The 7,963-nt window shown below is 40.0% G+C and overlaps 1 non-coding gene and 1 pseudogene across 1 annotated transcript; both read left to right on the top strand.

Moving 5' to 3' along the window:
* Window positions 1-2,123: 2,123 nt before the first annotated feature.
* LOC148360155 (U2 spliceosomal RNA) lies at window positions 2,124-2,316 on the top strand. The gene has a single exon (XR_015851446.1). It is a non-coding gene; the product is annotated as a U2 spliceosomal RNA (small nuclear RNA).
* Window positions 2,317-7,152: 4,836 nt separating this feature from the next.
* On the top strand, window positions 7,153-7,231 carry LOC148360154 (U2 spliceosomal RNA; annotated as a pseudogene).
* The last annotated feature ends 732 nt before the right edge of the window (window positions 7,232-7,963 follow it).

Genomic DNA, 7,963 nt, shown 5'->3' with positions numbered 1-7,963 from the left:
ATCCGGCCACTGCAAAGCCACATACCAGTGACTTAAAAATACACGTTGTCTTAAAATCTCATCAGCCACCTCTATTTTTTTATGTCAGCAAATGAGGCCAACGCAATCAGCCCTGACAGATTGAGAGCACGTTAGCGGCCCTGTTTGTCACGGCTTGTACCTGTCACTCAACCAGACCCAGCAGAGGAGAGAGAGAACGGGAAAAAAGGGTAGGAACGAACATTTTGACATTTGCCTGCTATTTCCCTGATGGCCTAGGACTTCAATAGTGCCCTATTTAAACACTTAAGAGTTTGATTGAATTTTGATTACGATCCGTCTTTTCCAAGTTTATATCTGCAGCCATTAAAGTACACAAAATCCAGTGTGACTTTTCTACAGCTTGGTCGTACCCAGAGAATCATTTTGACCCAAAGTAGGCCAGTTGTTACTGCTTCCCAAAGCTGTTTTGGTCGCCTAATGTGGGCAGACATGGATTGACGCTGCGGGTGGCGACTTTGGTGTGGATGCTGGGGAAAAAGAGCGCGTTTTGAAAGCACATGCGTCAAATCTGTTTTTCGCCTGCAAGTCACAATGTTTGCCGGCAGCCAGAGAAAAAAATGGAATACAAAAGTGACTTTGATAAAATATAAAGAATTTCAGTTATTATGCTCAGTTGGGTGGGTGTTGACCTAACCTGTACATACCTCAAATGACTTAATCACAGGAATGTTGATGGGAACAATTTATTATATCAAATTGCTGAGATGACTTGTTTATTCACTGATTGGGTTATTTCTACAGCTCATTTTTTGGGGTGATCATTATTTTATTGTCACATCAATAAATTGATAGGAAAACATATAATGCCAGGATCCCTATCATGTAAATCTATGTAAACGTGCATATAAACCCAATAAGGTCTATTCTGATTATCCGAATAAGGAATATTCTGATTGCAGTGGTTAGGTTAGTCGTTTGATTTTCCAATTACTTGCATGCACACGCATTTGAGTAGTCAGATTGTTAGTTAGCACATACAGTTTCAGAATACTGTTATGCTGGAAAGCACTGTGAGAATTGTAGCACAGAGAGATGTTATAGACGCAAACTCAGGTTTACTTGTTAAAAAAAGTACTCTTAAGTATTGGTTGATTTCTCTGGGACCTTTCCATTTTATTTACTGTCTCCATGGCAAAATTAATGTATCCACCTGTATATATCTTAAGTCTTTGTTTTTGCCAAGCCACGTACTAGCCAGTCAGTCAAACATTATTTTTCATGTAAACATAGTCACTGTTATGTAACCTATTTTACAAAATCTTAGAATCTCACCGTGTATCGAATCATACCAAATATTCACACATTGAAAGATATCAGATATATGTATTACAAAGAGAAATATCTTAAATTATCTTTAAATCAAGTACCATTAAATTCCGGACTATAGAGCGCACCTGATTAAAAGCCGCACACACCACTTTTTGGATGATTTGCCACTTTTGTTCTTACACTAGCCGCATCTATGTATTAGCCGCGTGCGCCCACATCAAAACTTGTGACACAATATCAAGTATAACCCAGAATGGGCCGTTCCGTGATTGTAACAACATAGATAGTCCACAATTCTATAACCACAATTGGCATCATAAACAGAAAATGATATCCCTAATTAACGTAAGATGCAGACTTGTAAAGTCCCGTTGAAAGTAATCCAAGGAAACAAAATGTATATTTCCAAAGTTAAGGGTGGGAAAAATATATATCCACTATTGTCCGCTGCGACAACAGACAGATCTACCGGTAACGCAGCTTTACCCCAATTCCCATTAGCCCGCGTTTGCTCCGCCCCTTCTTTTTGATTGGTCCGTAGGACAAATAACAGAATAAATCTCTAAAATAAATACATTACACAAAATATACAGTTGCAAATACATATTATACATGGTTACACATATTTACAAAGAAAGACGGAACACCGTGAGAGTTTTCAAACCTTTAATAATAATAATATATCTTTCATCCCAAACCGTGCCTTTGAAAGGTACCAACACGCTAGTAGGATCACGCTCGCAATGTATCAAACGTGCCTGATAAAATAAAGCATGCCGTAATCGTGAAATTCACCAAGGCTTTGATGCTAGGTCCTTAGCTTGGCCTTTGCTTAGATACTAGTACCTTAGCTTGGGCCTTGATGCTAGGTCCTTAGGTTGGCCTTAGCTTGGCCTTTTGCCATGATCTATGATTTTTGCAATCTGGAGATGGAATAGGAGCTTGCTCTGTCCGCTCCACGCATCGGCCCGGTATTGCAGTACCTCCGGGAACGGTGCATTCGCAATGATCGCAGCAAGGCTTTAGGGCTAGGACCTTAGCTTGGCCTTTTGGCTAAGAGTAAGTGTCCCGGCTCCTAGGCTTTGCAGCGTATTGTGAACTGACCGATAACGGATAATGGATAATGAATAACGAAGATAGAACAATAACCCTTAAAAACCCCAAAACCACCTCACGGAAGATCTCCTCAACTTCCTCCTCATAACTATCGCTATTAAGGGCGTCTTTCTCATTATCGGAACGTACCATAACTTTACAGACAATGTATGTCTAAACTTAGAAGTTGAAGTCTTTCTTGGCGCACATATTCAACTGGTCTCAATCTTACCTTTTATACTCCAGCGCCGCTGGTGGCCATTGGAAAAATTCCATAAATTGGCCGCTTCACTGAATAAGCCGCAGGGCTGAACATTTGGGAAAAAAGTAGCGGCTTATAGGCCGGAATTTACGGTAAATACATCCTTGAGCTATAATCCTGTTCTGTTCCACTCTTTAATTTTACTGCCCTTGAATTGGTGGGAAACTTCTTTACATGCCTGAAAATACTATAAAAAGACCATTCACTCGCGTTGGGTCCTACATGGAAGGCCATGGTAGTAGGATAGTAAAACACAAAAGCAGGAAGAAGTACTATGCATGGTGTGAAGACAATAGGTCTGCTGGAGACATTAAAACGTGCCCTACATGGGACTCAGACCTTAGGGCTCAAAACGGGGAATATGCCGATACGTTTGGCACATTCTAATTCTCGTCTAGGTTCCAAACTAGATTCAAGAATATTATAAAGACATTTGTTTTTGCAATGAATTGACAAGAACATTGTAGTACAATTGAAACTGTTGGTATTCTAATCAAGGATTAGATAGCATCGTTGAGTACCCTGGAAACGCATGATAGACAATTCAAGAACTGCACTCATTGAATTCTCAAAACATTCATTGCTATAGACGGGAAAAGACAAAGGTCAATCCCCAACGTACCATTGAAGTGGGCTGCCAGTGAATGAGTAAAGGGTCATCTGTTGTGTCTCGTCACAGTCAGCACTTTCAGAATTTTAGCCTGGAAATTTACTAATGTGAATTGAACCTTAAACACTTCTTAAAACGACCACTTTTTAGTGTTAATATTCTACCATCTTCACATATTTCAGACCCAAAAAGTTTCCGGAACATTGTTGAGGAAGTAATAGAGCAAGGCCGCATAATCACCTGCCACCACATTAGCTAGGGAGCTGCCGCGAGGTGCTAAATGTGCGAGCCAAAAGCCCCAGCTGGTTATTGCTAACATTTGGACTCCTCGCTTTCCAAGACCATGTCGGGCTGGCCTCTGAAAATGTTTCTCAAGTTCATCAACCACACTGTTTACTGTGAAGCTTTTAATGGCGGGTCATAATTACTCTTTCGTTTTTTCACAAACACCTACCTCATGTTATCTGTCTTGTAGTTGAGGTTACTATAATTGAGCCAGTATTACTAGACAAGGCATGTGAATTGTTATAAGTCTTCACAGATTGTTTCTGACTTTTAAATCACTGCAATAAAAAATGGTTAATCGAGTGCAAAGACACGTCAGCCAGAGTTCAAGCCTGATGACACTGCATTAGTTAGAATCCATCAAAGGGACGAAAACATTATCCTTATTGATCCCTGCTTAAATCTCAAGGTGTTTCTCCAGTGCTGAAGTTTCGGAATTTATAAAGAAAATTGATTGGCTGCCTTATGAATATGCATGCTGAACGTTGAAGCGCCACAGTGAAAAAGACATATGTACATCGATCGCAGGTCAGGCATGAAAGATAGTGATTCTAACACCTCACAATCCCGATAATCTCCAAGAGCATTGGTCCGGAAAGGCGATGGCGTCCGGCTGTTAAACAGACGCCCAGATCTGAAGAGGCGAACACAGGTGGAGACCCACAACAGTGTCATCTATCCTCAAATGAAAGGGAAGATCTGGCTTCGGATCAGAAGTTGGATGGGGCTGAGGTGGTAAAACCCAGCCAAAACCACTTTTGTTCTTTTGGATTTGTTGTGTCCCTTAGAAAACAGTACCAGAGGGAATTGTGAGCATGGTGGGCTAAAATTGAATCCATGGATGAAAGTGTACTTAGCCACATGGTGACCAAATGGAGAGGCAATCAGTGTCACGAGTTATTCAAAATTGGGTTCATAAGAAGAAGATGGAGTCATTGACTTTGTCTGAAATGCATCAGAAGTTGCATTTGTTGAGCAATACAAATAAATCATTTACACGCCTTGACACTAATGACTAACCCAGTATACATGGCGTTTGCTGAAAGTTAGCTCCATTGCTGCACCCGTCTACTGACAAGTTGTGCTCATAAGTTGGCTGTTTTGAGATATGTGCATTTCTCAGACTTCAATGCAATGGAATTAACCTGTTTTCATATTCCTAAATATAAAAACAATCTCTCTCACACACATACCTATAGTCACGTTTCAAACATCAGTCTAATTTCATTTTTCATGTCTATACCTTTTTCCTTTTATTGTGAAGTCGCGCTTTTGTGTGACTCCATTTCCTGTTTATGTGTAAAGTCAAAATAAAACACACCTCCTGACCTGATGTAGTCAGTTCTGTCGGAGAGATTTTGGCGAGATGGCTTCCCGACAGTGCTGGCTCCTTCGCAAAGGAGATTTTAAAACTTAATGAGTGATTTCATCTGAGTAATTCTGCCAACAGAAGGTTTATATAATATATAGCTCTGACACATACGTGGCTTGACAAAGGTAAAGACTTACACTATGATGAATTTACGAAACTAAGTAAATGAGGTTAAATAACACTATGTGTACATAGCATGACTGACTGGCTCATACTCGCATACCTGTCAACTTCCACGGTTCCGTGCCCGTACAAACTGTCATATTTTCCCTTACAAAATACAAAATAACACCCTATTTTTTTCAGAATGATGCATGATGGGAAATCCCAAGGCGGCAGACGCATGCGCACAGTAGCATCAAACCGCTCGATTCGTTTGCACTGAAAAAAACGATACCGAGATAGAGGCTACCGTGGCGAACTCGGTAGACTTGAATGATTTCCCGTTTCATGACAGTAGTTTGGTCGGGAGACTACCGCTTTGGCTACGATTTTCCCGCCTACCGATCTGAGAGCAACATCTACCGATTTCTAAAAAAATCATTATTATTTTTTTTATTTTTTGGTCGCCGAAATTTTTATGTGAACAAAGTTTTGACGATTAAAATGTAGCCGCATTATCCATAGTCTTTATCATCGTCTTTTTCGCCGTTCTGCACCGGAAAAAGCTTTGATCGAGACTCGGCAATCATAATCTCGAACTCCACGTGATCTCATTACTTCGAAAGCAGCAGAAGAATAAGAGTACTACATATGACTATGTTAAAGAACACCAGACAATTTGGAATAATTATACATTGTAATAATCACATGTAAACATAAAATAACAATAAAGTAGATTGATAGACGAATTTGATTGTTGTCTTTTCAAATAATAATAATAATAATAATAACAATGATAATTATAATCGCGTAGGAAAAAAAATCTCCCAATTTCTGAAACTTAACATGTATGTAATTGACAAATTTGCGTTTTTCCGTACAGATTTCCTTGTACGTCGTACACGTCTTAAAATGCATAATAAACGTACTTTGTACGGCAAAAACGTACAGGTTGACAGGTATGTACTCGGCTGGACAAAAACATTGACTAACACTATATATGGATGTATACATCTATGGCATCCAATCAATAAGGACGGTAGAATTTTTATAGTGGGGAAGGAATATAAAATGAAATGTCCCGAAAAATTCAACGAGAATACATTAGGCTTTTTTACAGCATATCAACTAGTTTCTGTCTCTGTACTACAAGCTTCACAATGCTATGCGCCCTAAAATATACTGGATAGAGGAACTGCGGATGACAACAAGCTATCAGATTAATGGAATGAGTTACTGTAAATTCCGGACTATAAACCGCTACTTTTTTCCCAAATGTTCAGCCCTGCGGCTTATTCAGTGAAGCGGCCAATTTATGTAATTTTTCTAACTGCCACCAGCGGCACTCGAGTACAAAAGGTAGGATTTAGATCGGTGGAATAAGTGCGCCGAGGTAGACGGCATCCTCTTAGTTTGCGTACAAATTGTCAGTCTGACAAAGGTTCTTTCCGATAATGAGGAAGTCGCCCTTGATGGCGGCAGTTATAAGGAGAAAGATGAGGACGGTTAACCGTGAATTTTGCTATTGTGGTATGGCTTTTTTTAATAGATACGCATGATGCGTTGCGAGCGGGTTATTAGTAGCACGTTGGTACCTTTCACAGGCACGGTTTGGGATGAAAATTATTTTATTATTATTAAAGCTTTGAAAACTCTCGGTGTACCGTCTTTCTTTGTAAATATGTGTGACCATGTATAATATGTATTTGTAACTGTATATTTTTGTAATGTATTTATTTTAGAGACTTATTATGATGTGTTTTCTACGAGCGAATCAAAAAGAAGGGGCGGAGCAAACGCGGGCTGACTGGAAGTGGGGTGAAGCTGAGTTAAATCTGTTTGTTGTTGCAGCAGACAATAGTGGATACCGGTATATATTTTTCCAACCCTTAACTTTGGAAATATACATTTTTTTTCATCGGATTACTTTCAACGGGACCCGGACTTTAAAGGTCTGCATTAAATTCTAATTACAGGTATCATTTACCAATCATGATGCCGATTGTGGTGTTTGGATTGTATACTATAATTAGGGAAACCTTTGGCCAGCTGTGGTTGTTGAACTGAGTGCTTAGGACTGCTACTGGCCATGGGATCTAGACTGTGTCTGCATGTGAGGTTGGAGATGGAATAAGAGCTTGCTCTGTCCACTCCACGCATCGGCCCGGTATTGCAGTACCTCCGGGAACGGTGCATTCGCAATGATCGCAGCAAGGCTTTAGGGCTAGGACCTTAGCTTGGCCTTTTGGCTGAGAGTAAGAGTCCCGGCTCCTTGGCTTTGTAGCGTATTATGAACTGACCGATAACGGATAATGGATAATGAATAACGAAGATAGAACAATAACCCTTAAAAACCCCAAACCCCCTGTAGTCGCAATCGCGGCACCTAGTCAAATTTGGGATAAGCTTTTGACTTTGCTACATGTTTTAATGTGGGTGCATGCGGCTTACATACAGGTGCGGCTCGTGTAAGGACAAAACCAATAATGCCCGTAAAATGTAGTGCGTGCGGCTTATAATCAGGTGCGCGCTATAGTCCGGATTTTACGGTATTCGGAAAATTAAAGGACTAGCCTATCCGTTGCAATCTTTATCTGATTACAATGTGTGTTTACATGCCCTTACATAAGAGGAATACCGATGAGAACCCAAAGGTGTACTGCTAAACAGAATATCCACAGTTTTGAGTAGCAGCCTGAAGGTATCGGAAGACATTTTAGTCTGTAAACGAGTCATTCCTTAGGCCCTTATATAATTGCAATTATTTCTGAAACTGACCAGAGGTGATTCTTCTTTTACTTAAACAATCCTGTCAAACCAATTAATCATTGGTAGCATATTAGCATGAACTCAACACGAGTTAGCAGCTATCAGTTTTAATCTAATCAATTACGGAATGTTTTTTTCAGCCAAAGGCTACGCAAAT

This window comes from Urocampus carinirostris, chromosome 9 (genome assembly GCF_059441175.1).
Source record: "Urocampus carinirostris isolate Australia breed hairy pipefish chromosome 9, RoL_Ucar_1.0, whole genome shotgun sequence".
NCBI lineage: Eukaryota > Metazoa > Chordata > Actinopteri > Syngnathiformes > Syngnathidae > Urocampus > Urocampus carinirostris.
This window is presented reverse-complemented; position numbering and strand designations above follow the sequence as displayed.